The sequence below is a fragment of the Syngnathus leptorhynchus genome, unplaced genomic scaffold (genome assembly GCF_054491065.1).
Source record: "Syngnathus leptorhynchus isolate UIUO unplaced genomic scaffold, UIUO_Slep HiC_scaffold_127, whole genome shotgun sequence".
Classification (NCBI taxonomy): domain Eukaryota; kingdom Metazoa; phylum Chordata; class Actinopteri; order Syngnathiformes; family Syngnathidae; genus Syngnathus; species Syngnathus leptorhynchus.
In genome coordinates, this window is record NW_028232094.1 from 25,524 (window position 1) to 35,000 (window position 9,477).

Below are 9,477 nucleotides of genomic sequence, written 5' to 3' on the forward strand. Positions count from 1 at the left end.
CCCGAGCTCCAGCTGGAAGTGTAAAAAGAACCAGGCTGGATAAAAAAAAAGAACCGGGCTGGATCAAAAAAAGAACCGGGCGACCCGTTAAAATTGCTTAGCCGAGGTCCTGGAAGCCTAACACGGCGTGATCTTGTGCAAAAAGCCGCTCCCGAGCTCCAGCTGGAAGTGTAAAAAGAACCGGGCTGGATAAAAAAAAAGAACCGGGCTGGATCAAAAAAGAACCGGGCGACCCGTTAAAATTGCTGAGCCGAGGTCCTGGAAGCCTAACACGGCGTGATCTTGTGCAAAAAGCCGCTCCCGAGCTCCAGCTGGAAGTGTAAAAAGAACCGGGCTGGATAAAAAAAGAACCGGGCTGGATCAAAAAAAGAACCGGGCGACCCGTTAAAATTGCTTAGCCGAGGTCCTGGAAGCCTAACACGGCGTGTTCTTGTGCAAAAAGCCGCTCCCGAGCTCCAGCTGGAAGTGTAAAAAGAACCGGGCTGGATAAAAAAAGAACCGGGCTGGATCAAAAAAGAACCGGGCGACCCGTTAAAATTGCTTAGCCGAGGTCCTGGAAGCCTAACACGGCGTGTTGTTGTGCAAAAAGCCGCTCCCGAGCTCCAGCTGGAAGTGTAAAAAGAACCAGGCTGGATAAAAAAAAGAACCGGGCTGGATCAAAAAAGAACCGGGCGACCCGTTAAAATTGCTGAGCCGAGGTCCTGGAAGCCTAACACGGCGTGATCTTGTGCAAAAAGCCGCTCCCGAGCTCCAGCTGGAAGTGTAAAAAGAACCGGGCTGGATAAAAAAAAGAACCGGGCTGGATCAAAAAAAGAACCGGGCGACCCGTTAAAATTGCTTAGCCGAGGTCCTGGAAGCCTAACACGGCGTGATCTTGTGCAAAAAGCCGCTGCCGAGCTCCAGCTGGAAGTGTAAAAAGAACCGGGCTGGATAAAAAAAGAACCGGGCTGGATCAAAAAAAGAACCGGGCGACCCGTTAAAATTGCTTAGCCGAGGTCCTGGAAGCCTAACACGGCGTGATCTTGTGCAAAAAGCCGCTCCCGAGCTCCAGCTGGAAGTGTAAAAAGAACCGGGCTGGATAAAAAAAGAACCGGGCTGGATCAAAAAAGAACCAGGCGACCCGTTAAAATTGCTTAGCCGAGGTCCTGGAAGCCTAACCCGGCGTGATCTTGTGCAAATAGCCGCTCCCGAGCTCCAGCTGGAAGTGTAAAAAGAACCAGGCTGGATAAAAAAAAGAACCGGGCTGGATCAAAAAAGAACCGGGCGACCCGTTAAAATTGCTTAGCCGAGGTCCTGGAAGCCTAACCCGGCGTGATCTTGTGCAAAAAGCCGCTCCCAAGCTCCAGCTGGAAGTGTAAAAAGAACCGGGCTGGATAAAAAAAAGAACCGGGCTGGATCAAAAAAGAACCGGGCGACCCGTTAAAATTGCTTAGCCGAGGTCCTGGAAGCCTAACACGGCGTGTTCTTGTGCAAAAAGCCGCTCCCGAGCTTCAGCTGGAAGTGTAAAAAGAACCGGGCTGGATAAAAAAAGAACCGGGCTGGATAAAAAAAAGAACCGGGCGACCCGTTAAAATTGCTTAGCCGAGGTCCTGGAAGCCTAACACGGCGTGATCTTGTGCAAAAAGCCGCTCCCGAGCTCCAGCTGGAAGTGTAAAAAGAACCAGGCTGGATAAAAAAAAGAACCGGGCTGGATCAAAAAAGAACCGGGCGACCCGTTAAAATTGCTTAGCCGAGGTCCTGGAAGCCTAACCCGGCGTGATCTTGTGCAAAAAGCCGCTCCCAAGCTCCAGCTGGAAGTGTAAAAAGAACCGGGCTGGATAAAAAAAAGAACCGGGCTGGATCAAAAAAGAACCGGGCGACCCGTTAAAATTGCTTAGCCGAGGTCCTGGAAGCCTAACACGGCGTGTTCTTGTGCAAAAAGCCGCTCCCGAGCTTCAGCTGGAAGTGTAAAAAGAACCGGGCTGGATAAAAAAAGAACCGGGCTGGATAAAAAAAAGAACCGGGCGACCCGTTAAAATTGCTTAGCCGAGGTCCTGGAAGCCTAACACGGCGTGATCTTGTGCAAAAAGCCGCTCCCGAGCTCCAGCTGGAAGTGTAAAAAGAACCGGGCTGGATAAAAAAAAGAACCGGGCTGGATCAAAAAAGAACCGGGCGACCCGTTAAAATTGCTTAGCCGAGGTCCTGGAAGCCTAACACGGCGTGATCTTGTGCAAAAAGCCGCTCCCGAGCTCCAGCTGGAAGTGTAAAAAGAACCAGGCTGGATAAAAAAAAGAACCGGGCTGGATCAAAAAAGAACCGGGCGACCCGTTAAAATTGCTTAGCCGAGGTCCTGGAAGCCTAACCCGGCGTGATCTTGCCCGAAATTCGGCCTCTATACTTCCATTTTAGGTACCAGGCGCTCATAGTGTGTTGGTCCCACTAGTCAGTGTACTGGTCCCACTCGCTAGTGTACTGGTCCCCCTAGTCAGTGTACTCATCCAGTTACCCCCCGTTTTCCAAAACACCATCGGCACGTATAAGGGGGGGACTCCTGAGAGAGATGAGGTATATGGCAGCGCAACACCAATCCGCTCCGCGCTGGTTCCCATGTCGGCTACGGATGAATAAAACCAGCCTGTCCCCCCTGGAGCTCACGAGACACGGAATTTTTTCTAAGTGCCAACGGCTCTTCCGAGCAAACGTGTCCGCTCCGGCTGGTTCCCCCGTCGGCCTCGAATGACGAAAAATGCCGGTCTCCGCCCGGAGCTCATGACAAACGAGTTATTTTCTAAGTGCCAACGGCACTAGCGAGCGAATGTGTCCGCTCGGCGCTGGTTCCCGGGTCGAACCCGGAAGACGAAAAACGCCGGTCCTCGCCCGGAGCTCATGACAAACGAAAAATTTTCTAAGTGCCAACGGCACTAGCGAGCGAATGTGTCCGCTCGGCGCTGGTTCCCGGGTCGAACCCGGAAGACGAAAAACGCCGGTCCTCGCCCGGAGCTCATGACAAACGAAAAATTTTCTAAGTGCCAACGGCACTAGCGAGCGAATGTGTCCGCTCGGCGCTGGTTCCCGGGTCGAACCCGGAAGACGAAAAACGCCGGTCTCCGCCCGGAGCTCATGACAAACGAAAAATTTTCTAAGTGCCAACGGCACTAGCGAGCGAATGTGTCCGCTCGGCGCTGGTTCCCGGGTCGGACCCGGAAGACGAAAAACGCCGGTCTCCGCCCGGAGCTCATGACAAACGAAAAATTTTCTAAGTGCCAACGGCACTAGCGAGCGAATGTGTCCGCTCGGCGCTGGTTCCCGGGTCGGACCCGGAAGACGAAAAACGCAGGTCCTCGCCTGGAGGTCCCAGCAAAATCGGCGAAAAAACGACTAAGTGTCAACTTTCGAAAAAACGGCTAAGTGTCGACTTTCGAAAAAACGGCTAAGTGTCAACTTTCGAAAAAACGGCTAAGTGTCAACTTTCGAAAAAACGACTAAGTGCCCACGGCTCTGCGGGGCTTGTGAGTCCGCCCCGCGCCGGTTCGGCGGTCGGCCTCAAAAAGCAAAAAATCAGCCTCTCTCCCTGGAGCTCACCAAAAATTTGTCGAAATTTTTCTAAGTTCTCCTCGAGGTACCAGGGGGTGAGGTACCCGGGCTAAGGTGCAGTACCTTTTTTGGTCTTCAGGTGCGCCAGAGTACAATGAAATGGTCCCAGTAGTCAGTGTACTCATCGACTTTCCCCCCGTTTTCCAAAGCACCTCGTTTACGAGTATGGAGGAGATGGTGCTGGTCTCCCCACGGCGTCGGACACGCCGTCCTCGACAGCACAAGGTCGGATAGAAGACCTGGAAAGCGCCGTGGCACGCGCTGGAGGTGGGCACGAAAAACGCCGGTCCTCGCCTGGAGGTCCCAGCAAAATCGGCGAAAAAACGACTAAGTGTCAACTTTCGAAAAAACGACTAAGTGTCAACTTTCGAAAAAACGGCTAAGTGTCAACTTTCGAAAAAACGACTAAGTGTCACCTCTCTGAAAAAATGGCAAAGTGTCGCCTCTCTGAAAATTTTCTAAGTGCCCACGGCTCTGCGGGCTCGTGCATCCGAGCCGCGCCGGTTCTGCAACCGGCCTAGAATGACGAAAAATAACGGTCTCCTCCTGGAGCTCACAGCCAATTGTGGCGAAAAAGTGGCAAAGTGCCCACGGCTCTGCGGGCTCGTGCATCCGACCCGCGCCGGTTCTGCAGCCGGCCTAGAATGACGAAAAATAACGGTCTCCTCCTGGAGCTCACAGCCAATTGTGGCGAAAAAGTGGCAAAGTGCCCACGGCTCTGCGGGCTCGTGCATCCGACCCGCGCCGGTTCTGCAGCCGGCCTAGAATGACGAAAAATAACGGTCTCCTCCTGGAGCTCACAGCCAACTTGGCAAAAAGTTTCTAAGTGCCCACGGCCCTGCCGAGCTTTGGCGTCCGCCCAGCGCCGGTTCCGCAGTCGGCCTCGAATGACGAAAAATAACGGTCTCCTCCTGGAGCTCACAGCCAACTTGGCAAAAAGTTTCTAAGTGCCCACGGCCCTGCCGAGCTTTGGCGTCCGCCCAGCGCCGGTTCCGCAGTCGGCCTCGAATGACGAAAAATAACGGTCTCCTCCTGGAGCTCACAGCCAACTTGGCAAAAAGTTTCTAAGTGCCCACGGCCCTGCCGAGCTTTGGCGTCCGCCCAGCGCCGGTTCCGCAGTCGGCCTCGAATGACGAAAAATAACGGTCTCCTCCTGGAGCTCACAGCCAACTTGGCAAAAAGTTTCTAAGTGCCCACGGCCCTGCCGAGCTTTGGCGTCCGCCCAGCGCCGGTTCCGCAGTCGGCCTCGAATGACGAAAAATAACGGTCTCCTCCTGGAGCTCACAGCCAACTTGGCAAAAAGTTTCTAAGTGCCCACGGCCCTGCCGAGCTTTGGCGTCCGCCCAGCGCCGGTTCCGCAGTCGGCCTCGAATGACGAAAAATAACGGTCTCCTCCTGGAGCTCACAGCCAACTTGGCAAAAAGTTTCTAAGTGCCCACGGCCCTGCCGAGCTTTGGCGTCCGCCCAGCGCCGGTTCCGCAGTCGGCCTCGAATGACGAAAAATAACGGTCTCCTCCTGGAGCTCACAGCCAACTTGGCAAAAAGTTTCTAAGTGCCCACGGCCCTGCCGAGCTTTGGCGTCCGCCCAGCGCCGGTTCCGCAGTCGGCCTCGAATGACGAAAAATAACGGTCTCCTCCTGGAGCTCACAGCCAACTTGGCAAAAAGTTTCTAAGTGCCCACGGCCCTGCCGAGCTTTGGCGTCCGCCCAGCGCCGGTTCCGCAGTCGGCCTCGAATGACGAAAAATAACGGTCTCCTCCTGGAGCTCACAGCCAACTTGGCAAAAAGTTTCTAAGTGCCCACGGCCCTGCCGAGCTTTGGCGTCCGCCCAGCGCCGGTTCCGCAGTCGGCCTCGAATGACGAAAAATAACGGTCTCCTCCTGGAGCTCACAGCCAACTTGGCAAAAAGTTTCTAAGTGCCCACGGCCCTGCCGAGCTTTGGCGTCCGCCCAGCGCCGGTTCCGCAGTCGGCCTCGAATGACGAAAAATAACGGTCTCCTCCTGGAGCTCACAGCCAACTTGGCAAAAAGTTTCTAAGTGCCCACGGCCCTGCCGAGCTTTGGCGTCCGCCCAGCGCCGGTTCCGCAGTCGGCCTCGAATGACGAAAAATAACGGTCTCCTCCTGGAGCTCACAGCCAACTTGGCAAAAAGTTTCTAAGTGCCCACGGCCCTGCCGAGCTTTGGCGTCCGCCCAGCGCCGGTTCCGCAGTCGGCCTCGAATGACGAAAAATAACGGTCTCCTCCTGGAGCTCACAGCCAACTTGGCAAAAAGTTTCTAAGTGCCCACGGCCCTGCCGAGCTTTGGCGTCCGCCCAGCGCCGGTTCCGCAGTCGGCCTCGAATGACGAAAAATAACGGTCTCCTCCTGGAGCTCACAGCCAACTTGGCAAAAAGTTTCTAAGTGCCCACGGCCCTGCCGAGCTTTGGCGTCCGCTCAGCGCCGGTTCCGCAGTCGGCCTCGAATGACGAAAAATAACGGTCTCCTCCTGGAGCTCACAGCCAACTTGGCAAAAAGTTTCTAAGTGCCCACGGCCCTGCCGAGCTTTGGCGTCCGCCCAGCGCCGGTTCCGCAGTCGGCCTCGAATGACGAAAAATAACGGTCTCCTCCTGGAGCTCACAGCCAACTTGGCAAAAAGTTTCTAAGTGCCCACGGCCCTGCCGAGCTTTGGCGTCCGCCCAGCGCCGGTTCCGCAGTCGGCCTCGAATGACGAAAAATAACGGTCTCCTCCTGGAGCTCACAGCCAACTTGGCAAAAAGTTTCTAAGTGCCCACGGCCCTGCCGAGCTTTGGCGTCCGCCCAGCGCCGGTTCCGCAGTCGGCCTCGAATGACGAAAAATAACGGTCTCCTCCTGGAGCTCACAGCCAACTTGGCAAAAAGTTTCTAAGTGTCACATCTCTGAAAAAACGGCTAAGTGTCGACTTTCGAAAAAACGGCAAAGTGTCACATCTCTGAAAAAACGGCTAAGTGTCGACTTTCGAAAAAACGGCTAAGTGTCAACTTTCGAAAAAACGGCTAAGTGTCGCCTCTCTGAAAAAACGGCAAAGTGTCAACTTTCGAAAAAACGACAGAGTGTCGCCTCTCTGAAAAAACGACTAAGTGTCGACTCTGAGAAAATGGCAAAGTGCCCACGGCTCTGCGGGCTCGTGCATCCGACCCGCGCCGGTTCCCCAGCCGGCCTGAAATAAGGCAAAACCAGCCTCTCCGCCTGGAGCTCAGAGCCAACTTCGCGAATATTTTCTAAGTGCCCACGGCTCTGCGTGGCTACGGCGTCTGCCCAGCGCCGGTTCCTGGGTCGAACCCCGAGGACGAGGAATGCCGGTCTCCGCCTGGAGGTCCCAGCTTAATCGGCGAAAATTTTCTAAGTGCCCACGGCTCTGCCGGGCTCGTGCATCCGACCCGCGCCGGTTCCCCAGCCGGCCTGAAATAAGGCAAAACCAGGCTCTCCCCCTGGAGCTCAGAGCCAATTGTGGCGAAAAAACGACTAAGTGTCAACTTTCGAAAAAACGACTAAGTGTCAACTTTCCAAAAAAACGGCTAAGTGTCGACTTTCGAAAAAACGGCTAAGTGTCAACTTTCGAAAAAACGACTAAGTGTCGCCTCTGAAAAAACGACTAAGTGTCGCCTCTCTGAAAAAACGACTAAGTGCCCACGGCTCTGGGGGGCTTGTGAGTCCGCCCCGCGCCGGTTCGGCGGTCGGCCTCAAAAAGCGAAAAATCAGCCTCTCTCCCTGGAGCTCACCAAAAATTTGTCGAAATTTTTCTAAGTTCTCCTCGAGGTACCAGGGGGTGAGGTACCCGGGCTAAGGTGCAGTACCTTTTTTGGTCTTCAGGTGCGCCAGAGTACAATGAAATGGTCCCAGTAGTCAGTGTACTCATCGACTTTCCCCCCGTTTTCCAAAGCACCCCGTTTACGAGTATGGAGGAGATGGTGCTGGTCTCCCCACGGCGTCGGACACGCCGTCCTCGACAGCACAAGGTCGGATAGAAGACCTGAAAAGCGCCGTGGCACGCGCTGGAGGTGTCACTGTGGCGAAAAAGTGACTAAGTGTCAACTTTCGAAAAAACGGCTAAGTGTCAACTTTCGAAAAAACGGCTAAGTGTCAACTTTCGAAAAAACGGCTAAGTGTCACCTCTCTGAAAAAACGGCAAAGTGTCAACTTTCGAAAAAACGACTAAGTGTCAACTTTCGAAAAAACGACTAAGTGTCACCTCTCTGAAAAAATGGCAAAGTGTCAACTGCGAATGTGGTGGTGCATGGAAGGAAGTGGAGGACGGCCGCCTCCTTAAACACAGGCCGAAAAGGAGCGTCAGGGCCGGCTCCTTAAACACGGACCGAGTGTCGCCCTTAACACAGACCAAGCGGAGGACGGCCGCCTCCCTAAATACAGGCCGAACCGGAGCGCGAGGGCCGCTCCTTAAACACGGACCGAGTGTCGCCCTTAACACAGACCAAGGGGAGGACGGCCGCCTCCTTAAACACAGGCCGGAGAGGAGCGTCAGGGCCAGGCTCCTCTAACATGGACCGAGTGTCGCCCTTAACACAGACCAAGGGGAGGACGGCCGCCTCCTTAAACACAGGCCGGAGAGGAGCGTCAGGGCCAGGCTCCTCAAACATGGACCGAGTGTCGCCCTTAACACAGACCAAGGGGAGGACGGCCGCCTCCTTAAACACAGGCCGGAGAGGAGCGTCAGGGCCAGGCTCCTCAAACATGGACCGAGTGTCGCCCTTAACACAGACCAAGGGGAGGACGGCCGCCTCCTTAAACACAGGCCGGAGAGGAGCGTCAGGGCCAGGCTCCTCAAACATGGACCGAGTGTCGCCCTTAACACAGACCAAGGGGAGGACGGCCGCCTCCTTAAACACAGGCCGGAGAGGAGCGTCAGGGCCAGGCTCCTCAAACATGGACCGAGTGTCGCCCTTAACACAGACCAAGGGGAGGACGGCCGCCTCCTTAAACACAGGCCGGAGAGGAGCGTCAGGGCCAGGCTCCTCAAACATGGACCGAGTGTCGCCCTTAACACAGACCAAGCGGAGGACGGCCGCCTCCCTAAATACAGGCCGAACCGGAGCGCGAGTGTCGCTCCTTAAACACGGACCGAGTGGAGGACGGCCGCCTCCTTAAACACAGGCCGAACAAAATGACACAAAGTGTCAACTGCGAATGTTGTCCATCCAAGGAAGGAGCGTGATGCCCGGCCGGCTCCTTAAACACAGGCCGAGAGTCGCCCCGGACGGTCCGCCTCGCGGCGCCCGCCCGCTCGGATAAAATGACACAAAGTGTCAACTACGAATGTTGTCCATCCAAGGAAGGAGCGTGATGCCCGGCCGGCTCCTTAAACACAGGCCGAGAGTCGCCCCGGACGGTCCGCCTCGCGGCGCCCGTCTGCTCGGATAAAATGACACAAAGTGTCAACTGCGAATGTTGTCCATCCAAGGAAGGAGCGTGATGCCCGGCCGGCTCCTTAAACACAGGCCGAGAGTCGCCCCGGACGGTCCGCCTCGCGGCGCCCGCCCGCTCGGATAAAATGACACAAAGTGTCAACTACGAATGTTGTCCATCCAAGGAAGGAGCGTGATGCCCGGCCGGCTCCTTAAACACAGGCCGAGAGTCGCCCCGGACGGTCCGCCTCGCGGCGCCCGTCTGCTCGGATAAAATGACACAAAGTGTCAACTACGAATGTTGTCCATCCAAGGAGGGAGCGTGATGCCCGGCCGGCTCCGAAAACACAGGCCGAGAGTCGCCCCGGACGGTCCGCCTCGCGGCGCCCGTCTGCTCGGATAAAATGACACAAAGTGTCAACTGCGAATGTTGTCCATCCAAGGAAGGAGCGTGATGCCCGGCCGGCTCCTTAAACACAGGCCGAGAGTCGCCCCGGACGGTCCGCCTCGCGGCGCCCGCCCGCTC